This window comes from Mus caroli, chromosome 1, assembly GCF_900094665.2.
Source record: "Mus caroli chromosome 1, CAROLI_EIJ_v1.1, whole genome shotgun sequence".
NCBI lineage: Eukaryota > Metazoa > Chordata > Mammalia > Rodentia > Muridae > Mus > Mus caroli.
Window position 1 is genome coordinate 70466368 of NC_034570.1, and position 26318 is coordinate 70492685.

At 41.3% G+C, this 26318-nt stretch overlaps 3 pseudogenes across 1 annotated transcript; all 3 read left to right on the forward strand.

The window, feature by feature from the left end:
- The first annotated feature begins 5255 nt into the window (after positions 1-5255).
- LOC110299725 lies at positions 5256-5826 on the forward strand (annotated as a pseudogene).
- Positions 5827-18993: 13167 nt separating this feature from the next.
- On the forward strand, positions 18994-19245 carry LOC110295463 (annotated as a pseudogene).
- Positions 19246-21324: 2079 nt separating this feature from the next.
- LOC110295472 lies at positions 21325-22661 on the forward strand (annotated as a pseudogene). The gene is made up of 2 exons (XR_002378073.1): positions 21325-21329; positions 21498-22661. The product of XR_002378073.1 is annotated as a transcription factor Dp-1 pseudogene (transcript).
- Positions 22662-26318: the final 3657 nt, after the last annotated feature.

Sequence of the window (26318 nt, forward strand, 5' to 3'; positions counted from 1 at the left end):
ATAATAAGGTAAAACAGAGTGAAATTGTGGAGGTGGCTTTAATCTCCCCATGCCTGAGCTTCTTCATGTAAAGTCATGGAGTTGTCCTGTGTAATGTAATAGCCATAAACCAGCTGTGATCTTGGATTGCTGGCACATGGGTTCTATGGACAGTGCCCAGCTTAGATAAATACCTGGTTCAGTATGGCACACACCCTTGTAGATACTGGAAACCAAAACTACCAGAGTCACAGAGAACAGTAACACAATCAAAACTGGAGCATCAGTAAAGGAATGAAATGAAGAACTATTACTTTGTACACACAAACACACACACACACACAGTGCTAACAAATAGAAAACATATTTACATTTAAAATAAATATTTACTTCAAGTTCTTAGTACATAATAATACATGTTTTAGGAGATCTAGCACACTGTTTATGAGAAGGACACATGGGGCATCTACATAGGGTAGAAATTAGACCTGATTTTGGAATAGAAGAAAGTCAAGGTTTGCCTCTGCCCCAACTGTATGCTCCTCCATCTACATGACCTAAACATGGGATAAAGTCACCAATATCAAGCACCATTTTAATTGCATTTGGCTTGGTATCAAGCTTTTTTCTGTTGATGGCTGACTTAATTGATTTGCTGTCTTACATCTGTGTATCCTTAACATGGACAGGGTCACTAACAGGGTGCATGGTCTGTTCTTGGTACTAATATTTCATTCAACTATCCCCTTGCGTAAGTAATCACTCATCAGCTGCCAGAACCTATAAGCACACGGATCACTATGTAGAGGCTGGACCAGATATGTTCAGGCTACTATCTCACAGACTTTGAATGTCTGAGATTGATAAGATGTATATTTCTGAGTCCTCCTTGAACAATATTGATTAGATGAGAATGGTGGGAGCCAAAAAATTCTCTTGCTACCAGTATTTCCAGGTGACTGCTGCAAATGAAGAAGGTTCGGTTCTGAAAATTCCAACCTAACACATATCCCCATTGATGAAGTCCACAGACATTACTACACTTGTTGATTCTGGTCCTTTCCAAGGGGCCCTACCTTCTCCATCCATCATTTTTATGCCCAGTCTCTCAACAGCTCTGCCAACTGGCCTGTGAACATGTCCCTTAAATGGTCATGGACTGGCCCTAAACATCACCACAAAACAATTCTGTAATAGAGCTGTCTCTTCTGGGCTGGACATGACCAATGATGTCTTTAGTCAGAGCAGCTGTGATCACTCCCTGGTGATCACTTCCATTCACATTCCTTATGGAAGGAGGAAAGAGGCCCCCAGTGTCCACAAGCACCTCTCATCCTTGAATCATGTGATATGCACACAAGTGACCTCTTTGGAGGTATGCGTGCATGCCTATGTGGTGCCTAGGGGTCTCCTCAGGAGTGCGGTTTTATGTGAGCCATCCATGTTACCACTGGGGTTGTGGTGCAGCTTCCTGTGAGTCACAGATGCTGAATGTATGACTTCTCACTGGTGTATATGTTCTTACATCACACATGCTCCTGTTTGCAACCCCACTAAAGTCACGTGTTCACTGCGTTGAATATGGATACATCCACTCTTTGGTAAGACAGAATCCTCTCTATCTAGGGGGACTATTTCTCACACAGAAAAACGCATGGAACAAAGAGTAGAGATTGGGTAGCAATTATATACGTTTATCAATTTATTACCCTGAAAGGCAAATTTTCCTGAGCACTTTAGACTTGAAACCGTCTTTTATGAAAAAATAAAATCACTCCTATTTGATAACATTCTATATAGTCATGTTATATAGAAGACACAGCTAGTATTTTATTAGACCTACTAGCTAGTATTTTATTAGACTACCATGGAACACATTATCTAAGTAGTTGAAAGAAATCTAGATTTGATCGGCTTAAGAACAAATATGCCTAAACATCCCATGGTATATAAAGAAGATTTCTTTCTTAAAGTACTGAGATGCTGAAGTCAAAGCATAGATGGACTAATTAGGGGAGTCAGAACGGTGCCCCATTCTGAGGTAAATAATGAATCACTTAATCAGTCTACTCATAAGCTTTTATCAAACCTCTTTGCAAGGGCTCACCCGAGCATTTACTAAATCGAACCATTCCATGGATAGGAAAGCACAGCTGGAAAATAAATTGAAAAAAATCTGAACTTTTGGGTATTTTGTTTGATTCATTTCTTTCCATAATTGTAAAATGCATGTGGGGGTGAAATTTATGATCCCTGTGCAGTAGAGAAGCATTGCCTTAGGGTAGGGGGTGATGGGACCAACTGCTGGCTCCTGAAATGTGGTTAGGATGTGTATTTAAAGAAGACCCTACCAAGCCTTTATTCTATAAAATACCTAGACAAATAAATCTGAGGCATCTGAGGGTAATGGCAGCTCGAGAGATAATGGATATTCAATCTGGGAGATGGGAGGGAGATAAAACCTTGGTGAGGGTATGTTTAAAAAAAGAAAGAAAGAAAGAAAGAAAGAAACTCAGACGGCCTGTTAAACTGCAGGATACACTAGTCTCTATAAATTTTCAGAGTGTCCTGGGTTTCATCCAGGAGGCTGCTGCAGATGAGATATACACTGCTAAAACTCTCCCTCGGCTTTGAGAAATTTTAGGGCAGGTTCATGTAATGTATACCTCATGCCTGGGGTCAATCACCAGTAGTTCTTGGCAGAACGCATTGCAATCTGTAATGCACTTAAAAGAAAGGAGCAAAAACCTCCAAGACATTTTACTGCAAATCTGAGATGGGTTCCCTACCTTGTCTCTTATTCAATATGGCCCAAAAGTTAAAAGAAAAATAGGGATAACCCATTAATAGTTTTGTTTTTGTATTCCTAGGAAGGTTCTGTTTTATCTAGCTCATTCTCGGTGAGTACTCTTTCAACTCATAGGATACGGGAGTTTAATGTAGCATTTCGTATAAGCTTCAGGATGCTCAGTCATTTGTATTATTACCCTTTGAGCAAGTACCTATATTTACAGGCAAAGTGGTTTTTCATTAATACCGTTTCTTTTCTCGGATTTCCTGGTTGGTATAGAGATAGGAGGAGGGTGTTTCCAGTTTGTAGGTAGGATAAGTGTAAAAACTTGTCCCTCTTGTGTTCTTGCCCTTTGCCTCAGCGTGACTTGTCCTCATGAGCTTCTGACTCTGCCTTTAGATAAATGCACAAGCTGCATGCCAGAGGATAGAAGGCAGATGAGGGTAATCCAACTGCTTCAGCAACATTTTTCTTTAGACAGGTCTTCTGTGGGCAGATGATTTTCAAAGATAGAAGGCAATATCATCAATGTAAACCGACTTGGAGACTCGGAATCATCATACACATATGCTTGCTCTGGTCAAATGAGAAAGGCTCCCCATGTGATATACAATGGTTAGCAGCATCTGAATGATAAGAAATGCTCACTGTTACAGGGCACATATCTTTAGAAATTTTCATAGACAATACATTGATATTGCTGACCATATTAATAAATAGGATATTAGATGGGGGATAGGTAACAGGTACATCTTTTTCTCAAGGGGGCAAAAATGTCTATGCTATGTCTTCAAACTACCCATTATCATAAGGGACAATCATTTGACTCAGTTTCTAACACAAGAAATATCCATTGCCAAGATGATACAGCATTAAGAAATTGCAAGAGATGTAGATGGACCTTATCCAGATGGATAGGACTTCTTCATGTTTACTGATATTTTTTTAAAGGACCTTCAGATGTATGCCATACATTCAAGCTATGCATCTCATTATGCTATATATTTCATTAGGCTATAGGCTTCATTAGACACTCAAATCAAGAATCTCATTACACAAACCAGACACACATCTCATTATGCCGTGCATGTCATTAAGATCCCAGCCAGGAACAGATGTAAAATAGACACATTTCAGCAAGGCTTTGATTCTAGCCCACATGGCACTCTCATCAACAACTGAGCAAGGATGGACCAACAATTGGGTGACTTTTGAATGACACTTGGCAAACAGGAACCAGCTCCAACAAGCACTGTGAAATAACTGAGAGGAAAAAATAGCTTGGTGTCACATTCCACTTTCCTGTCCACTCTAAGAATCCATTCCTACTGTCAGTCAGAAATCACCTATCAGTGGAAAGCTGGTGATGGGGTGGAAGGGGACATGTGTCTGTAACAATGCCGTCATCTGTCATAGGAAACACACACAACAAAGGGGACCATCAATGTCACCTTGTGGTCGCAGCAACTGTGGCTGTTCTGCGTTCCCAGTTGGTATCTCATTTGGTATCTTCATGGACAAGTTCCATGATGACATCCCTGGCTAAGTAGTATATCTGTGGTCAGAAATGATAATATTCCAACGCACACTAATATAAGATTAGACCATTATAAAAAGCCCAGAGGTGTGAGTCATTCCAGCCTGACCAACACTAGCCAAAGAAAACACCATCTCTGTGGACATGTGTTCTCTCTGTCCCTAGGGTCTGATTCACTGGGTGTCAGTTTTATCATTAGGTACACTTTCTACATGAGAAAGGTGCAAGTGGTTCCAATCATCTCCACAGCTCCCAGTTCTAATAAAATATAGTGAGTGTCTTCTAAAAGAGGCAACCAGGTCCTGGCAGATGATTCTAACAAGAACCTTGGAAGAGGGAGTGTATACCCTCAGTTACTATCACACTTTCCTATGCCTTCTCTGAAGGTTATCATGGATTGAAGTAGACAAGGACCTTAAGCCAGGAGGGTGACGGGTAGATGCAAACATATTTATTTACTGTCCCTGATTCGTAGATTATAAGGCAATAAAAGTGCAATAAATATACAGTCTAAGAACTTGGGAGTCTCTGTTCTTGCTCACCTAAAAAAAAAAATGTTTGTCACCAATGAGTAAGAGACATCTCTATATTTCAGGAGCTGGATAAATATCATGGCTGTTTCTTGAGCTACTACCAAATGAGAATAATTCTTTTCTCTAGTAGTTTAAGCTAGTGTGAAGAAGCATGACTTTCATGAGCTATCAAGCACTCTGTTCAGAATAGCTTGAAGCATTTTCTGTAACTATTGGCTATTATATTTAGGAAGGATTAAACTGAGGAAGATGAACACACCAAAAAATCCAGGTTAGTGATACAGCACTTGGCTAGCATTCAGCAGAGCTTGAATTTGGTTTCTAGTACTGCCATAAACAAAAGAGAAACAAACACATAAAAAACAAAACATTTGAAAAAAAACAAAAAACCAAAACTCTTCCTGTAAGCAGCCAGAGGTCACCTGCCAAGATGGTTCGCTACTCTCTTGACCCAGAAAACCCCACAAAATCATGCAAATCAAGAGGTTCAAACCTTCGCGGTCACTTTAAGAACACCCAAGAAACTGCCCAGGCCATCAAGGGTATGCATATCTGAAAAGCCACCAAGTATCTGAAGGATGTCACTTTAAAGAAGCAATCTGTGCCATTCCGGAGGTATAATGGTGGAGTCAGTAGGTGTGCCCAGGCCAAACAGTGGGGCTGGACACAGGGTCGGTGGCTAAAAAAGAGTGCTGAATTTTTGCTGCACGTGCTTAAAAATGCAGAGAGTAATGCTGAACTTAAGGGTTTAGACGTAGATTCTCTAGTCATTGAACACATCCAGGTGAACAAGACACCTAAGGTGCGTTGACAAACCTACAGAGCTCATGGCCGGATTAACCCATACATGAGCTCCCCCTGCCACAGTGAGATGATCCTCACTGAGAAGGAACAGATCTTTCCAAAGCCAGAAGAGGAGGTTCCACAGAAGAAAAAGATATCCCAGAAAAAAACTGAAAAAACAAAAACTCATGGCCCGGGAATAAATTCAGCATAAAATAAATGCAGATAAAGTTAAAGGTAAAAAAAAAATAATAATAATAAAATAAATAAATAAAAGCTAGGGATAAAATATAATTAGTCAATTCCAGACATGGGTGCAAATGACATGTTGAAGAGCTTCTTCGAAGTCAATTGTGGACAGGACTTTAAGGAGAGTCCTCAAGATTCCCCTTTGGTTAAAAATAGGATAGGGAAGAAGATGTGGAATAGAGGAGGTTGGGGAGGAGCCCTGAAGGTCAAAAATACTGAAGGCAAAATGCTTCAGCTTCATGGACTGCCTGGGGCTGTCCCTAGGTAGCACTCTGCAATTCTGAATAAAAAAAAAAAAAATTCTCATCTAGAATGAAAGTAGTTTTGTTATACAGGGCTGTGAAGTAATGTCCAACCAAAAACAGTTATTACGGAATTTTTTTTCCAGTGGACTTTGCTGCCCGTATTACTCTGAGAAAAACAATATCAATATAGCTATGACCTACACGTCCTTGTGAAACTCTAGGCTGTGCAAACACTGAGTGTACGCATTTCTTCCACATTCTTTCGAGATGAAGTGTTGCCTTCATGGCCTGCTCAAAGTAGACAAAGCAGGTTCCTTTTCAAGCAGTGGAATTTCCTCTCAGAATGGTATGGCTGGAAGCTGTTGGAACAGAATATGACCCTGGGTCAACTTTAGGCTTCATGTTGTAATGGACTCCCTGGGATACCATGCTTCCCTGAAAGCAAAGGAAGAAACCACTTTTCCTCTGTAACTGATTCTTAATCTAAGAATCCACAGGGATAGAAACATTGATATATTAGGGTCGCTGGAATTTGCAAACTTCTTACATAGTCAAGAACCGTTAATTCTTGTTTATTATTAAAGGGTGAATACAATAACGAATCAATCAAAAATGATTACAACTTTAATCTTTTAAAGTGTAAATCTTCGTCTTTCTTCCTTACCCCCTTTTGTCTGATATGTTTGCCTTTGAAGATTTTGTTTTCAGTCTCCATTTAGAAGGATTGACTGTTTCGACCCTTAGTTCTTTCTCGGCCCTTGGAAACATTGCCATTCTTTGGTTCCATCACTAGTCTTGAACTAAGAGAGAAAAAGGACACGTGCCTGTAGCAATTTTACTTGTGATTCAGAATCAGAAGCAAGCTATCTTTGACTCTTTTACTTAATCAGTATAATTTTGCAAACTCAGATTGGATTGGAAGTACAGGGTTTAAAGAAAAACTGTCAATTTGTTTGCTCAGCGATTGTGACAGGATGCTCTAGACCTGCACAGGTTTAAACCAGATAAAATCCCAGCACTGAAGCAGGGTAAGTAGACACAAAGTCCCACCCCTAACCAAGAAGCTGCTGCAATTGATTCCTGCTGGGAAAGTGAAAACAGTGTTCTCCAATGGAGTATCAAAGGGTATAACAAACATACTCGAGGGCAGGCCCAATGACCAGGAGTGATTGACTAACACAAAGCAGACTCCGTGGAGTGTGTGTGTGTGTGTGTGTGTGTGTGTGTTAGAGATGGAGAAAGAAATAGTTTTGTTTTTTTCTTGGTCGTTTTCTGTTTACTTTTTTATTTTATTTTTTTATTACATTTCCAATGCTATCCCAAAAGTCCCCCACACCCTCCCCCCCCCAACTTCCCTACCCACCCATTCCCATTTTTTGGGCCCTGGCGTTCCCCTGTACTGGGGCATATAAAGTTTGCGTATCCAATGGGCCTCTCTTTCCAGTGATGGCCGACTAGGCCATCTTTTGATACATATGCAGCTAGAGTCAAGAGCTCCGGGGTACTGGTTAGTTCATAATGTTGTACCTCCTATAGGGTTGCAGATCCCTTTAGCTCCTTGGGTACTTTCTCTAGCTCCTCCATTGGGGGCCCTGTGATCCATCCAATAGCTGACTGTGAGCATCCACTTCTGTGTTTGCTAGACCCCGGCATTGTCTCACAAGAGACAGCTATATCAGGGTCCTTGCAGCAAATGCTTGCTAGTGTATGCAATGCTGTCATTGTTTGGAAGCTAATTATGGGATGGATCCCTGGATATGGCAGTCTCTAGATGGTCCATCCTTTTGTCTCAGCTCCAAACTTTGTCTCTGTAATCCTTCCATGGGTGATTGTTTCCAATTCTAAGAAGGGGCTTCTGTTTACTTTTATGAGAGAGAGAGAGAGAGAGAGACAGAGAGACAGAGAGACAGAGACACAGAGACAGAGACAGAGAGACAGAGAACATGATGAAGTTGGGTAGGTAGAGAGGTGAGGAAAAACTGGAAGAAATTGGGGGAGTGGAAAGAATATGATCAAATATATTGTATGAAAAAGATTAATGTCAATATGTTAGCTAGGAGATTTATCTGTGAATAACCCTGTATAGAAGAATACAATGCCCTGATAAAGCAACTTAAGAGAGGAAGAGTTTATTCAGGCTCACAGCTCAAGGAGTCAGCCCTTCAGGGTGGAGAACTCAAGGAGGTAGGAGCTTAAAGCTGTTGGACGTATCACATCTATACTCTAGAAATAGAAAGTGGCGGACACATACTGGTGCTCAGCTCACTTTATCTATACAGTCTAGAATCCCTACTAGGGAATGGTGCCTCCCACAGTGAGCGGGGCTTCTCAGCTCAATAAGTCCAATCAAGACAATTCCCCACGTATATGTCCAGTGGTCCTTTCCCTAGGTGATTCAAGGTTCTGTTAAGTTAACAATTAGCACTCAGCATCATGATGTGGAGTGCTGAAAGCCTATGCATCTGTGCTGGGCAATAATGAGCTTTGGAATGTGTGACAATGACAATGACAGGTCCGCAGACAGCTCTGCTTCTAGATAGCATTTATAAGATGGTTCTGTGAGAGTCTCTCTCAAAGAACCTTTTTATTTTTGAGTGACTGGAAAAGAGAGTCAGAGAAGAAGTAGGAACTATGTAGCCAGGCCATTTAACAGCAATAGTGACACAAAAGAGTCTGCTGACCAACTGTCCCTTCCAGACCTTTCTCAACTTGAGCCAGAGTTACCTGGTGGTATGTTTGACTCAAAAAAAAATGACCAGAAACACCTGATGTCTGGAGTTGGAGGCCTTATACAGTGTCTCTGCTCTCCTAACAATTCCAGGTTGACATCTCCATGTCGTTGAGAAACACTTGCCACTTGGGTCTCCTTTTACATCCACAATAAATAATATTTAGACTTTCAAAGCTGGAAGGATTTGCTCAGCAGGCTAAGGTGGCAGCATATGTCGACCAAAAAAAAAAAAAAGTGTTCTGACCTTTGGGTGAACAGAAGAATTTAAAAAGCTATTGTTAAAATGTGGCACAGGGAAAGCATGATTTAAATGTAAATCTTTTATCTCCAAAGCCATAAAAGACTATGCCTTGGAGGTACAAGAAAATACAAGCTCTAATGTGCAGCATATAAAAAAAAAATTAAAACATTTAGTGCTGCAGCAAATCTACTTTTCTGAACTGCATTCTCTCCATAAAGCACTTAGAGTATATAGTATTTTTTATANATTTAAAATGAGTTGTTCTTTAACCATCTCATCTCCAGTTCCTCCGGCTTGGATTATAAAACTTGGAATCTTAGCTCCCTGGCAACCATGCCTCGCTCTTGCTCTTTATCTCCAAGATTCCCCCGTGCCTTTCAACCTGTAATGACTTGAGTGCCCTTAGCAGCAGATCAACCCCTTGGATACTCTCCAGCTCCACGGGCTGCAGAAGTCTCTGGGAAGGATAGAATCCAGATCAAAGGTCAAGGTTCCATATCTACATTCCTTGATCTGCTCCATTTTTTTTTTCTTTTGGGATGGTGGTGGGGGCATAAAAAGCCAACAATTATTTGGACTAAGCTATGGGTGAGGTGTGTTCCTGGCAGGCACGGTATCTGAGCTGCAGATTGAGCACAGTTGGAACTCAGGTTCTTGCCCAGACATTCCTCCTCCTTCTCCATATGGCTCTCTTGGTGTTGATTGTATCTCTTTCTAAACCAAATCTGCTTGCTCCTTTAGGAGTTCCCTACCCTTCCCCCATGCCCACCTTCCTGTGGTGATGGCCCATCTACTTTGGCTCCCGTTTCTCAGGCCTTTTCCATGATAGCACATTTGGCTCTGGCAGATTTCTTTCCACACTGTCTCCAGAAGAAACACATTTCTTGTGCAGCCCTAACTTGATACCTCTTTTCCCTGAAGTGAATCACTCTGAGAGCACCTTGACCTAGGAACACCACCTTTTGGGTCCACAGCACTGACAAACCATAGACATTTAATCCTTTGTCAGTGCGCAAAGAAATGTGATTTATACTCTTGTGCATTCTGAATTTATTTCTTTAACACTCTGCATAATCTAAAGTTAATTTCCTCTGCCAAGAAGTCAGTCCCTTCCCTAAACCCAGACTAGAAAGGTTCATCTCCTATGAAGTCTGCATATCAACATGTTTCTTCATAGACCCTGTTCAATGTCTGAAGAATGATACACACAATTTTATATTTATTCCTTCCCCACTTCACTCTAGGACTGTTGAGAACAGATTATGTTTATTGTGTTCTCTGTTGTATTTATAACACCAGAGTAGTGCTGGATTTTAAGGCCACAATACTATTTTCTGTTAGCTTAGAGATGAAGGGTGTGAGCCAATGATTTCTAAGAAGCCTGCATGTTCATTTGTTATCCTATTTGTGCAAGGTATCTTTAGCTATTATTTCAAAATCTTTACATTTCCTCCAATGTGTCTGTTACTAGCCAGTCTTCCTGCTTATCGTTCTTCAAGCCTCACTCTCTCACTTTTCCTTCACTTGCTCTGCCATGGTGGTCATACATAGAACAACTTCAATATATTCCCCACTGAGCTGCCTAGTTTTCTGCTAACTTGACACAAGTTAGATTAATTTGGGAAGAGGGAGTTTCATGAAACAGTATATCAATCACATTGGTCTGTATGCAAATCTGTAGGAAGTTTTCTGGATTAATGATTAGTACGGAAAGGTCCTATCCACAGGTAAGGAGTGCTACACTGGGCAGGCTGAGCAAGCCAGGAAGTAGCCAGTACTTGCCCATGACTCTACTTCAGTTCCTGCCTCCAGGTTGCTGCCTTGAATTCTTGCCTTGACATTTCTTCTTGTATGCAAACTAAATCCTTTCCTTCCCAACTTGCTTTTGCTCATGATGTTTATGATATAGCAGAAGAAACATGACTAGAACCTTCACATACATTCTTGTTCAACCATAAACATGTCCCCTAAGTTCTTTTATTGTGAAAATTGGACCAGCAGTTTTTCCATACCCTTAAGAACATAAGGCAATATATGTAACAACTGTCTATCACTTTATACATTAAAAATCATTGTCACTGTGAGATACTGACATCATGTCTAATATTTAAACACCATGAATCTCCCACTATACAACAGATGGCTATTGATCCACTCTACCACACACAGGTCCAACATTACCATTGATCAAATGATTACAACTTTTTCAGTTGCCATCAAAATGCCTCTCAGCTATGGTTTCAATATGCATCACCTCCAAACTCATGCTGGAGTTTAACTGCCACAGAAACACTCTTGAGGGGTAGAAATCTCAATGTCTGCCTAGGTCACGAGGGACCTACCCTCAAAACCAAGATAGACACTAGTGCAAAGGGAAATTTTCATCCCTCCCTGATCCCATGTCTTCCTTCCCAACTCCCTGCTGTGGGTTGGTGCAACAAGAAGTCCCTTTCCCAGTGCTCAGAAGCAACTCCTTGCATTTGAACTTCCCAGATTCCAGGAGTATGTACATGCCTATTTGTTACATATTATTTAGTTTTGTATTTTCTGTAGCAGCACAAATAGAATAAGACATTGTCCAATCACCCAACCATCTTCTTTTTTGAAATCTAGCCTGAGGTCATTATAAAAAAAAAAAAATTACAGAAATACTTTTTTCTACCATGCTGGATGAGGTGATAATCTAGAAAAGGCTACATTTAAAGATAATTTGTGGAATAGATAATGATGTCATGTCAACATTGAATTTCTAAAATTTTAAAAAATATGTTGCCATAGAGAATGATATTATTTTTAGGAAAGTAGACAGGGAAGAGTTTGAGGTATTAGGGGAGAAAGGGACAGTTTGTTCTCACATGGTTTAGAAAGCATATGTTGGTATTAGGGTGGGCACAAAAGAGTAAACTGTAAACAACTGAGGTGAAAGCTGAACAGAGTCCTCATGCTGAGCTTCCAATGGTTTCGTTTCCCTACTTTCAAAATTACGTGAAAACAAAATATGATCAAGCAAAGCTCTCCACTGTGTTATTTATAAAAGTGAGAGGGCAAAGTAGAAACAACCCACGTGTTAAAAATAGGAGAAACGCTAATTAAATTATTTCATCATATTTGCATGATGAAAAAGAGGACTTTAAAAGTGTTACCCCCCCCAAAAAAAAGTCAAGGAAATGGAAGGATGCCTAATTTATAGCAAAATAAAAATAGTTGAATAAACTTGCAAATATCATATTAGCTTTGTAAAGAAACAAAATTTATCAATCATGAATGGGGGATTTTTATTTTTTATTATATCATATTGTTCCCTTTCTCATACATGACAAAATGACTATTGTGTGTTAATTTTATAGAAACTAAAATTCCATTAGTTCCTGTTCTTTGTTTTCTTCTCCTACGGTGTGTTTAATGACTAGGGATGAAGAAGGAAAACAACACTTGTTTACTAGAAAAGCTAGCTCAGGGTCCAGTGTTATGACACAACTCAGTGTCAGAATGATGAGCATCCCACCAACCTGCTCTGTACATCCTTCTGCAAGCCTGTGCTCTCTGTTCACATAGGAAGCCTCCAGCATGGGTAAACGTACTGTAGCTATTGTTTTCTAGTAGTTCTGAGTCATGTGGGAAAACTGCCTCTGTGCTGGAGGCTTTCTACTCTAGACCCTTGGCAGGGTTTGAAGCAACAGCTTAGTGATCAGGGAACCTGAATTTGAAAAGTGACTCAGAACTAACTCCATGACCTTACCAGAATGCTTACATCTCTCTGAGCTCTCGTTTTCTCATCCATAAAATTGGCATGTTAGCACTTAGCTTGTCATGTAGCTATAAAGATAACGGGATAAGTCATGCAATTGATGGGTGGTACACCTCCAACATGTCAGGCACTAGTGCTGGTGCGGAGATTATCTCTTGATCTTTGATATTCTAAGATAAAAAGGAGAGCGCATACTCGATTCACTTTAACCAGTAAGCCCAGGACCTGCACAAACATCCTATGATTTTCTTTATTTTTGACACTAAAGGCAAGATAAAAGGACACATTAGGAAATTATCCTGCTAATAATGTTGAGGTTTTAGTAAGTCATGTTCTACCTTGAAATTCAGAATCACTTTTTGCCAATTCCATAAGAAATGTGATCCTATGCTTTTGCAAACGGTCAAAAAAATTAAAAATAGTCCACCAAAACAACCAAAGCATTTCTTTGGAATTTCGTTCCCTGTGATGCCATTCACAGAGAGCTGCTTGCTAGAAATCTCCTCCTGTATTACTTTTCTCTGTTCTGTGACAAAATACCTGAAGTGGCAGCCTAAGGAAGGAAGGGTTTATCTTGGCTCACAGTTTAAGCGTAAGGTCCACTGTGGTGAAGAAGGTGTGACAGAAGGAATTCCCTCAACCTGGAGGATTACTCTGGAGCCCAGAACTCTGCAAATCGGGACAGCAGCCACACACAAGCCAGCAAATATTGAAGCCTCCTCCAGTTTCAGCAGTGGCTCAGTTTCTCCTCCAAGAGCCTCTTGCTGTCAGGATGCAGAATGGTTTAGTAGCCCTGTCCCTTGGAGTGTCCCCACATATATGTCAGGCATGAAACTTGAGGGTTTAATGTCTCCCCTTCTGTCTTTCAGCCTCACTTTGACCTTACCCTCCATGTTTTTCTATTTCTCCCTTTTGGAATAGAGATGCTTAGCACGTGCCTGTCTTAACGCTACACAGTCCTTTCATACATTCAGAAATGAGGAACTTTCTTTCAGTTTTCCGACAGGGCTTAGAACCCATTTTGCATCTAGCTTACAGAAAACCACCAGAGGAGTTCTGAGTGGTGCTGGGACACCTGAAACTTTAGGTATTCTCAAGGAGTGCATGAGTGCACTTTTCATTGTGAAATAAACAGGAGTCGCTGAAAGCCAGGGGTTTGAATGGTCTAGGTTGAATATAGTTGATTAGCCACTTAAAAACTAGATCCCCATTAGAGAATGATGAAATCTTTAGGAGGTGGGGCCTCATGGGCAGACTCTTGAAGTGTGTTGTCAATACTCAGCATGTTCCTCCATCTTTTTTATATTTTTGATATGAGATTACTCTTTGTTACTACCACACACATCCCAATTTTTCTATCTAGTACTTGCTGGCCCCAAGGCCCAAAGCACATGTCAATACAGTCCTCAGCCAGAGTTACTAGAACTGTGAACCAAGAGAAGCTTTTCCTCTGTAAATGAACTGTCTCGGGCATGTTGTTACAGTGAATGGAAGCTATCACAGTCCAAGAACCAATAAAATCCACTTGGAATTCTTTGAAATCCCCAAGCAACTTGGAGACTATTTGAGCTCCTGAATGAAGATGATCCTGTCTTAGATCTTTAGTATTGCTAGCCTTTTTAGGGGGGGCGAGGGGAGACAAAAATATTTTATAAATTTCCAATAAACTAAAAACATTCTCATACAAACCTGCTCAAAATTAGATCCCCAGATTGGATTGTTTAAAGGTAAAAACAGAAAGACCAAATAATTCTAATAGCCAAAGTAGTAAGAAAGGAGTTTGTGAGGGTGAACATGCTTCTAGCTTCCAAAGTCCTCCTCCTGACCAAAAGAACACCTTCCCTCTCTCTCTCCCCCTCCCCATCACACTCCCTCTCACCTTCTCCCCTCTCCCTCTTCCCCATGCTCTCCCCCTTCTTCTCCCTCTCTCCATTCCCCCTCCCTCTGTCCCTTCCTCACCCTCTCCCCCTTTCCCTCCCTCTCCTTCTCCCTCCTTCTCCTCCTTTATCCTCTCCTTCCTCCTCTCTGTCTCCATCCCACCTCTAATTCTTCTCTCCTCCTCTCCTTTCTCTCTCCCTCTCTTCCTCTCTCCCTGCCTTGCCCTTTCTGCCTTCTCTCTCTGTTCCCTGCTCTTTCTTTACTCAGGCTCACCCACCAGACCCTATTTCCTGTCCTCAAGCAGAGCTTAGCTGAAAGCAAATAAACCCATAAATATTAACTAACAATGATGATGGACTGCTTCACTCCAGAGGAATTTGTAAGGAAAGAGTGCATATGCACAGATGTAACAAGGAAATGAAGCTATAAAGATGAACTGATCGACGCTGAGGTTGAGATTTAACCTTATGGTTTTGTTCATTGTTGATTGTGTGTGTGTGCAATATGAATGTCGAATCTCAAAGAATTTACAGTGTATAGGAGTGAGGAAATACTGGCCATTTAGTCAGATAGTTTGTCTGGTTTGAGGTAGGATCTTCTTGTGTAATACCTACTGACTTGGAACTCACTATATAGTCCCATTTGCCTTAAACTCAGGGACCATCCTTCTACATAGGCATGTGCCACAACACCAAGTTTTTAAAAAAAAAAAAAAAGAAAAAAGAAAGAGAAAAATTAGTATAAAATGTTTATTTGGGAGATGGGAAGGGAGTCTCAGGAAGGGATTAGAGGCAAAGAAAGAAAGGGAACCGAGAAGAACAGAAAGAGAGGGGATAGAGAAAGAAGAGGCTGGGAACACACACACACACACACACAGGGAGAGAGAGAGAGAGAGAGAGGGAGAGGATGGAGAGAGGACAGGGAGAAAGAGCTCACAAAATATTTTTATGTGCTAATAAAATATACACTTGTCCAACTTCAGTTCAGATCGCTACTGAGTTACCAAAGCATGGAGATAGCTTCTCTGAGGAGGGGATCAAGGTGCCAGAGAATGAGCAGGGAGCCGCCAAGCATTGTTAATTGCCCATCTCCTATGTGGTATGTGGTATGCCTGCTCTACAGGTGTTGATGGTAAAGCTCAGAGCAGAGCAGAGCAGAGCAGGGCTTAGCCCAGGTAAACCAGCCAGTCATAACAGGCAGAACAGCATCCCTATCCTTTAGTCATAGCTCAGTCTTCCCCCTCCAAGATGGATCAGTGAGTGCACACTAATGGTGGGCCTCATTCTTCTTAGATGGAGCATGGATCATGTAACTGGACAGATTCAGATCCAATCTGAACAGCATCATTATCATGTAAGAACTCAACCTTCTTCCTCCTTTGGGGGAGAATGGAAAAAGGTCATCCAAATCTTCAAACCCCCCACCCCTGTAATTTATGGGAAAAAAAAAAAAAAGAAATAGAACATTAGGAACTCACTCCTGGTGAGTTTCTACTGGTACTCACTAGAAAAAGTACCAGTAATGATTTTATATTATTTTCAATTTTAAAAAATCTTTAGATGTTAACCAAAAGAGGATCTGATTTCACCAAAGCTAGAAAGCAACTTGTCAGCAACATTCCCCTTTTTAAGTCCCCAAAACTCCATTTATGGGGTCACTTAGTGAGTGTTTGCTTCCTATTATATTTGGTCACAGTAAGGGGACCTTGGGAATAGAAAGGTTAGAGCTATAAAAGTGCTGTCTTCAAATATGCCAAACCCTGGTGGAAGGGGCTGGAGTGAAAAGAGCAACTTGTTTTTGATTCAGTTCTGCGAGGGGACATGTTGGTCACCTCATTCAGCCCGGAAAGCAAAGGAAAAAGTGGACCACCAGGCCAAAGAACTGGGTGATGATAGCCTTTGGATTGACTCTGTGATAGTCAACAGCCAGGTACCCAGACAGGCAAGTGGCTGCAGGGCTCCAAGAGAGAAATGACAGAGGTTGCCAGGAATTCAGGGAAGAGATAGGAAGGGACAGCACTGGAAGAGAAGCTGAAGCCAGAAACAAGTTGCAAAGCTTGATTCTTTTACAGCCATGGAGAGGCGCTGAACTATTTAGAGCAGATGTGCTACACATCAGAATTGCTCTTTGGGTACATGACTGAAGCTCTGGATGTGGATTAGGAAATGTTGACAGCAGGATTTGTATGACGAGAACATGTCCAAAGCAAAGGAACACACACACACACACAGGCACACAAACAAAAAGCTGAGTTCCACCATGTAAAATATGACCTCATTAACATACCCCTTGCTATGAAGAAAATTGGTGTTTCAACCTAGGTTGAACTAAAGTTTACCTTTGCATTGTTGCAAAATGTTTAAGGGAAGTGTCGAATGGAGAGAATCTTTTATAGACAAGATTGCTATGCTTCTGCTTTTTAAAGAGAAGCTGTTTTTTCTTTCTTTCTGTCTTTCTGACTTCAATGCAGTCCTGGGGTAACCATTTAAGCATCAAAAAATGTACTTGGATAATTACAAATATTGAATGTTAGTTATTCATTAAGGCAGACCTGGCATTTCACTGATCTTAAAATTATAAACCTGCAATGAAAAAAAAAAAAAAAGCCTAACACATCAGTAATTTAGACCTGGCTTCTCTCCAAAGGTAGGGTTTACTTTACCAGCTTTAACTGATTTGCTCACAATGTTATCAGGCAATTTTGGAATTGTGTAGCCAAAATCTAAATGGCTTTTAATAGCCTCACAGAATTAATATGTCTTCTATAATGTGCACAATTTATTCCCTCATGCCAGTGCATTCTGGTTCACTGATTGTTAGATTCTGGGATCATTTGTAGGAAAAATAGATGTATGAAAGATCTCTTGTATCTCTTGATTTTCCTCTTTTTGTTTGATTTTATTTTCCTTGGGTCTCTTCTGTAGATACTCATTCATTTCTCAAATATTGGGCACATTGTGTGACAGATGTCGCAATGCATTGTGGGACCTGGATGAAGAAGATTTAGTTCTTGTCTTCAAAGGATCCACCCTATGGTAAGGGATACTAGAAGAGAAATGAGATGTATTTAAAGGATGCAATAAATCCCACGGCAGGAGCTTAACTCAGGTCTTGAGGAACATGGAAAAGCTAGCCCCAACCTGTGGACCTAGCTTCTCTGAGCATGGTTGTTTCTTTGAGAGCCTGATTAAAACCTATCACTGACAAAAGGCATTTTGGACAAAGAGGGAGACACAAACAAACAATGTATGCTCGAGAAAGTTAATTAGTTAAGACTGAACAGAGGTGTTTTGTGTAGAAAATGGAAAAGGTGTGAACTGCCAACAGAAGTGAGGCATCTGACACGGGCTTTGCATTCCATGCTAAGTATCTTGGCAGCTGGGAAAGTGTCTGAACCAGAATTCCATGCCAGCCTCCAGCTTCCTAGGCATAGGATGCCCTTTTTGTCTCTCCTCGTCATTCCCTGAAGGTGTTGGCATCCTGATCAAGTGACAGAGCAGATTAGGAGAAATCAAGAGGCGAAGTCCAAAGATACAAGTTTCTGACCTGGATCTTGGCAGGGAGATCTTGAGGGATAGTGGCGATGAAAAACTTAGGCCCAGGCAAGGTAGTACAGGCCTTTAACCCCAGGACTCTGACTTCAAGGTTGGCCTGGGACAAAACAAGTTCCAAGTTCAGGTGTGGTGATACACACCTTTAATCTGGGCCACACCTTCAGCTAGAGACCTACATAAGGACATTGGAAGAAGGAAGATTCATTCTTCTTCCACTGCTTGCATTGACTTGGTGGAAAATCTGTTGGAACCTCCTTCTACAGAAGTCCAGTTGAAACAACTAGCCTCCTGGGACTGAGCATCTACTTCCCATGCGCAGCTGACCTTTGTTAGGTTATTGGACTACAGACTGGTGGCTGTCACAATTCCAGCTCAAAGAACTCCAAAGCCTAGAGGGCCATTCAGTCAGGACCCCTGTGCACTTAGCATTTTTTCCATTGGGTTCCTCATTGCAGGCAAGACTCGCCCTCTGGAAGCTGTGATTTGCTCTTGAAGAAGCAGAAGAAGATGTTGCTTACCAGGTTCATGAACTTTCCTAGCAAATGAATCTAATCCAAAGAGGGGAAGACGGTGTTAGGTCCCAGTGGCTGCACCTGTAGAGAGGGTTTAAAAGTTCCACACTGTTTACATATTAAAAGTTCAATTTTGAAATCCTCCCTGGGTTCAGCATTTGAGCTACACATTGTGTCATCATAGGTTTGAGGACATTGGAGCTCCAGCCACAATGATTGAGGTGGTTTGCAATGACCGAAAGTCTGTGTTAAGTGCAACATGGATGACACCATTGGCGGCTCAAACTGGCACTTGTTGGAATAAGATTGTTCTTAAAAAGTGGAACATGATTTTTAAGGACTACCTGTCTCTGGAAGACTATGAAATCTATGATGGGATGGACCTGAGCTTTATGACCAATAGAGGGAATTTCTTCCTCCTCCTTGCCCGCTCTGCCCTGCCTTCCTTTCCCACCCTCATCTGACACTGGTATAGATGGTCATTTTTAACAGTGAATAAAAACTTTGCTGCTGTCAAAAAAAAAAAAAGAGAGAGAGAGTTCAATCCCTTTAAAATATTCAATATCTTTTAAAATTCAAAGTCTTTTAAAAATTCAAAGCCTCTTAACTATGGGCTCCACTAAAATGTGTTCTTACTTCAAGAGGGAAAAATATCAGGGCACAGTCACAATCAAAAGCAAAATCAAACTCCAACTGTCCAATGTCTAGGATCCACTCACAATCTTCTAAGCTCCTCCAAGAGCTTGGGTCACTTTTCTAGTTCTGTCCTTTGTAGCACACACCTGTAGTGCCTGTACTCCACTGTTGCTGCTGTTCTTGGTGGTCATCTCATGTAAAAGAACAGCAGGCTTGGAAGATCCCACCATGTATATCCAAGTGGAAGAACTCAAAGGGTTATAAAATTCCACTGGATAAATGGCTGGCTTCTGATGAAAGGCTTCACATGGGTCATATAAGTGAAAAATTTGACAAACTGGCTGAAGTGCTTTCCAGAGCAGCTGTGAGCCCACATCAGTTTACCTCAGGTCCAGAGGGACACTGACATGTGTGTATATGGTAATGGCAGAAGAGGCTAGTACAGCTGAGGAGGTTTGACAAGCTGAAGGAGTTGAAGCTGAGTAAGGAGTTCCAGAACTTAGAGGAAGTGATGGAGAAGAGTATCAGAGAAGCCCTGGGCCATCAGGAGAGGCTGAAAGCTGAGCATTGCCACAGAGCCAAGATTCTCAAGCTAAAGCTTCCAGAGGCAGAACAGCAGCAGCAATAGCAGCAGCAGCAGCAGCAGCAGCAGCAGCAGCAGCAGCAGCAGCAGCAGCAGCAGCAGCATCCTGTGAAGCAGCCAGAGCAGGAGCCACTTCTGAAGGAGGAAGGCCAGGTCTGTCTGGGAGTCATGGAAGTGCAGAGATGGAGTTGTAGACCTGCCGGCTGGGGACAGTGTCTAGCCTATTCAGAGGAAAAGAGAAGCTCTGGCTTGTATCAGTGGTGATTGTACTTAGTTTTGTGGCAGTTGTGGCAAGGGGCNGGGGGGGGGAGGGGGGTGACCAGCTTGTCCTAGCAGAGATGATTCTGTCCTTAACTTGTTGGATGCAGGCTCAGTGGTGAATGTGGCTGGGAGCACAGAGAATCCTTCTATGGGCTGTGGCTCCGTAGGGGGAAGGCCTTCTTCATGGTTCCCCATGGTAGATCCTGGGGAGAAGAGCCATTCCATGGTTCTAAATAAGTTTTTTTGTCAGGGCAAAATGTGGATGCATAAAACCATACCCCACTTCTCAGGGAGGGCCTGGGGTTAAACACCTTTTGCAGGGAGGAATGTCTGGGATCAGAGGCTTCTTAGTTAAGCCCTGCAGGCCTCTGGGAACCTCGTTAGCATGGAGAATGATTTTGGGCCTACTTTACTGTGGTCATGTCTCTTTTCCTATTGTCTTGGTCTGAGATGTTAGGAATGTTGCCTCATGTACAGGAGAAAGGACTTGGGACTTTGATAACCTTTCATGACAGATGTCCACAAAGCTCTCTGGGTATCTGAGGTGACTTGACCAGGGGCCTGGTGCTGGAAGCAGGTGATGCTCCTATTGTTCCTTCAGGGTCTCTGGGGCTTCTAGCCTTTAGCTCAATCTTACCAGAATTCCTCTCGAGGTCCACCGCTGCTCAATGCAAGTATTGAGAAAACCATTGTAAATGATCAGGACCAAAGTCAAATCTGACATATACAGCAGAGGACTGCTTGGTCTGGCCTCATTCAGAGGAGATGCACCTAACCCTCAAGAGACTTGAGACCCCAGGGAGTGGGAAGGGGACATCCTATTGGAGACAGGGAGGAGGAGGAATGGGTTAAGGAATTGCAGGAAGGATAACTGGGAGGGGGATAATGACTGGAGTGTAAAAAATAAGATTAAATATAATAATAAATACAAAAAAAGTGAAGCCCAATGTCCCTGAGGCGGGTTCCACTACAATCACGTCATGCTTGCTTCAGAATTTTGTTTTCAATCCTTGATGTGTACCCTCACATGAAACTAAGAAAAGGCTTTGGGATTTAAATCCCAATGATGTAATTTTTTTAAAAAATCAATGATAGAACCAAATTAAAACAGAAGAATGGTGCTTTTAAGAATAGCTTCTCTGGGGTCCGATGCTCGGCCCAGGATAAGTCTGGTTTCTTCTGTGAAGGGTACACAGTTAAAGCCTTGATTTCCTGGATCTGGTAACATGGCAAAAGATGTGTGGCATCTCTTGTCGCCATCCACCGTCCGTTTCACAGTGAACACACTTGGAAAGCAGCTTTTGCCAAAAACCTTTGGACAGTCCAATGTCAATGTTACACAGCAAGTGGTGATTGGCACGCCTCAGAGTCCTGCAGCATCCAGCACTATTGTGGTAGGGAGCCCACACTCTCCCAACACTCACTTTGTGTCCCAGAATCAGACGTCTGACTCCTTACCTTGGTCTGCTGGGAAGTGGAACAGGAAGGGCGAGAAGAATAGCAAGGGCTAAGTGGCATTTCTCCATGAAGGTGTGTGAGAAGGTGCAGAGGAAAGGAACTACCTCCTACAGTGAGGTGGCTAAAGAGCTGGTGGCAGAGATCAGCACTTCGGACAACCACATCCTACCAAACCAATCAGCTTATGACCAGAAGAACACCTGGAGGCATGTCTACGATGCCTTAAATGTGCTAATAGCCATGAACATCATCTTCAAGAAGAAGAAGGAGAGCAAATGGATCGGCCTGCCCACCAACTCAGCTCAGGAGTGCCAGAACTTAGAGGTAGAGAGGCAGCGGAGGCTGGAGAGAATCAAACAGAAGCAGTCACAGCTCCAGGAGCTCATCCTGCAGCAAATTGCCTTCAAGAACTTGGTGCAGAGAAATCGCCAAGCCGAGCAGCAGGCCCGCAGGCCGCCTCCTCCCAACTCTGTCATCCACTTGCCCTTCATCATTGTCAACACCAGCAGGAAGACAGTCATTGACTGCAGCATCTCCAATGACAAATTTGAGAATCTGTTTAACTTTGACAACACATTTGAAATCCATGATGACATTGAGGTGCTCAAGTGCATGGGCATAGCGTGTGGGCTGGAGTGTGGCAACTGCTCTGCTGAAGACCTCAAGGTGGCCAGAAGTTTGGTACCAAAAGCTCTAGAACCATACGTGACAGAAATGGCTCAGGGATCCATTGGTGGAGTATTCCTTATGAAAACAGGTTCTACATCCAATGGCACAAGGCTTTCTGCCAGTAATTTGAGCAATGGTGCAGATGGAATCCTGGCCATAAGCTCCAATGGGTCTCAGTACAGCGGCTCCAGGGTCGAGACCCCTGTGTCCTACGTTGGGGAGGATGATGACGACAACGACTATGACTTTAATGAGAACGACAAGGAGGATTGATTATTCAGCCTGTAGGCCCCTCTCCCCTTCAAATCAACTTCAGGAAAAACATATATAGAGAAAAGAAACTTAAAGTGGGGCTTTCTGTTCTTTTTGGCCTACTCCCAAGAAGATACCCGAGAGTTCTGGAGTTAGATGTGCAGCTCCAAGTAAGGAGTATGCACAGTTTGAGCCTAGCTGCAGATTTTGTGAAGCCAGAGTGCTAATGCAGAGCCTCTACCTTTTAGGATTTTATGGCTTCTCTTTCTTTTCTCTTTTTTTCTTTCCTTTCTTTTTTGAGTTGGAAGCATATTTTGCCCCTCAACAGGTGTTGCTAGGTTGGCCGAGAAAAACTGTACTGTGCCCACAGTGATAACGACAAAGTGCTGCTCTGCCTCTGATGTCCAGCACTCAGGTGGTGGACAGCCAGACTTTAGGATGAATTTTTCCATTTGTTAAATTATGCAGTGTCCAACAAACCAAGCTGGTACTACAGCTCTACTTGTTGAACAAGCTCCATACATCTTGTTATGAGAACCTTTCTTTAATTCTATTGACTGTGGTAATTCCATCAAGTCTGGACACCTTTTCTCTATTGCAGCAACAAATTGCGAAGTAGATTTTGTTTGTTTGTTTTCTTTTTGTTTGGAAGAAGTTTACTGCCACACTGGTGCAGTTATGGAAATTGTCTGGAAAGTTTGCTTATAGTAAATTTGCCCGATTTCTTACAGGCTATGTTTGGAAACTTTTTATTATATAGTTGTTTACATACTATTAAGTAAAGACCTGTACTGAAACAAATACTGTATTTGTTTCATAAGCATCTTCCTGTAATCTATTATAAAGTTGAAATTAAACATAGAGAATGTTTTAATAGTTTTAAAAAAAAGAATAACTTCTCTGAGTGGGTTTCTTTGGGCAGACTCTAAGAAGTCTGATGGAAACTTAGAGCTGACTTTGAAACATTTGGTGCCTTGCAAAGATATAAAGACAATGGAGAGTGGAAAATGAAATACAAAGTGATATCTCAAGTCATGCATGCATATGTCTGCATACATGCTTGAGTAACATGTCATATGTGTAGACATGTGAGTGCTTGTTTTCTTTTGCACCATACCATTTAGGCAGAGGTATGGTTTTTCAGATGTGGTAACTGTTAGGAGGGTAAGGTATCAACCACAAGCATTCACAGAAAAAACATTTCAAAGACTTAATTTGAATATTAAGAGCAAACACAGGAAGCCTCAAAGTAAAGCAATGACATCATCAATCTAAGCACGGGGAAGAATTCAGAGAGGAGAGACCTCCCTGGGAGCTGTGATCTGGAAATACTCTCCATCTGGGATAGGAACATGGGAAGGAAGAATTCGGCTTCCTGGAGACATCTGGTTGTCCTCTCTGTGACTCACTTGATTTGCTAAAATACAGAACAAAACACAATTTAAGGAAGAAAGCGTTTGCCATGGCTTACAGTTCAAGAGACTACAACCCATCATGCAGGGGAAGACAGGGGCAGGACCAGGGTGGCAACTGGTTACATTGCATCCACCATCTAGAAGCAGAGAGTAAACATGAAGTGGGGCCAGACTATAAAGCCTCAAGTCCTGCCCCTAGCAACACATTTCCTCCTAGGAGTCTCTGATAACAAGGCATCAATTTGAGACTGTTTAAAACATAAGCACTTAAGGGGGTACATTTCACATCTAACCCACAACAGCCTCTGATCCTGCCTTATGAGTAGGATGGAGAAACTTAAGGCCTAAATAAAATGGTTGACATGTAGGATCTGGGTGGGATGTCTTATTTTACTTTGTCTAAGATTCCTTTCTAAATCACATTTTCTTACATTCACAGTCCTTCCCATTACAGAACCTAAGACTCTTATGAAGAGAGTGTGAAAGAAGGGAGTCCTCTTTTTAGAAAAACAAACAAAAACTAAAGAACAAAAATACATCATTGCATCCAAGAACCTTCCAAATCAATCTCTCTTTATAATCACCCCAGATATCAGGAAGAACATTTTTCTGGTGATGCAAGCTGTTGTCAGATGCTCTCTGCCATTCAGAAAAACTCAACTCTGTTCTCTAAACACCTAAGGCATAAATGCCTTTTGTCAAGATGAAGACAGGTATCAAAAAACCCTCAGAACCAAAAACCAGGGCCAACTGGTCAACCACGGGGTTGGGGGAGGGTCAATGTAGCCCTTGTGTTTAACTATAAAAAAAAACAAAACTGATCTCTGCAAGTCAGAACCAAGAGAGAAGCATGAAGTTACTAATTATACACTCAGGGGTTTATTCTTCCCTAGATACAGATCCCTAACTCTCTTCAAAATGAACCAGAGTATAGTCAAAGGTGGAGGGGAGACTGGGCTCTGAGGCAGCAACTGCAGAGGTAATGAAATCCTCTTATAAGCCCATGTTGCCTCATAATGATGGGGTATTTTCAAAGCTGGGGTTTCTTAACTAGAAAGGACTCAATGCATCTATTCACTATACTGCCTTCCAAGGAAAAGCCCCCAGTGTGCATTGAATATTTTAGTATTTTCTTAGAAATGATTAGTTTTTTTAATTGCTACAAAAAGTATTTAGGCAAAACCTCTTTCACAATTATTCCAGTAAGGAGTAAAGTCAGGAGCTAAGCAAAAACAGTTTTACCAAATTTTTAATTTTGCTCTTTTTTAACCACATCAGTGAACAAAATAATGAAATAATCTTTGTGGTATGTACAAGAGGAAAAAATGTTGCATGTTATATAAGCCAATCGTGTAATACACTTTTAAACAGAAACTTGAATTGACACTCGATGCTCTTATACACATTTGAATACAGTGTCCTCCTGGTTAGAGGCTAATGCTTGAAGAGAAACTAAAAGCTACAAGTAGAAAAACAACCTCACCCCTAAAACTCTACTAACTCCAGATTATCAAACTCAAGCCAAGGTTTTCTATCTTTCAACTGTTTTCCCCAATGGATACTTTTACAAAATTAAGATTTTGGATCTATACAGTTCTGATTTATACTTTTTAATGATTAATAGGTATACTTTATTATGTTTTTATTATACAATTTGTGAAAACATTATTTTAATCAACCAGGTCATTGAAAGTGTTATTTTAATTAATTTAACAAGCAGGGCTATGTGGATCCTGTTTCCCCTTCCCTTTACTATTTAAATAGACCAAGATCTACAATCTTGCCCATAACTTTTTCTGTGTCAAATAGTAAATGCATTTCTATGAGTGAGATTTCTTAGAAGGCCATTTTGATACACAATGCCTACTTAAAATTTTAAGACAATAAAACCAGGAAGACAGTTAAAAATCAGTCTATCACCTACCTTTTGCTATTAGTTGTCTTTTTAGATACAATGCACTACTAGGTTCTCAGTATGTTTTCAGAAATATGATAGCATGAGATTTAAAAAAAAAAAGACTTTGATACATTACAGTAATTCTTTTAAGGTTCAATTTTGTGTTTGTTGGATGATGAATGAAGTATTGATAGTGAAGGATCTAAAGGCAATGAATGGGAGGATCCATTGCTCTGTATACCATACTTACATGCTAATGTTCACTCTCCCTCTTCTTCTTTCTTCTTCTTCTTCTTCTTCTTCTTCTTCTTCTTCTTCTTCTTCTTCTTCTTCTTCTTCTTCTTCTTCTTCTTCTTCTTCTTCTCC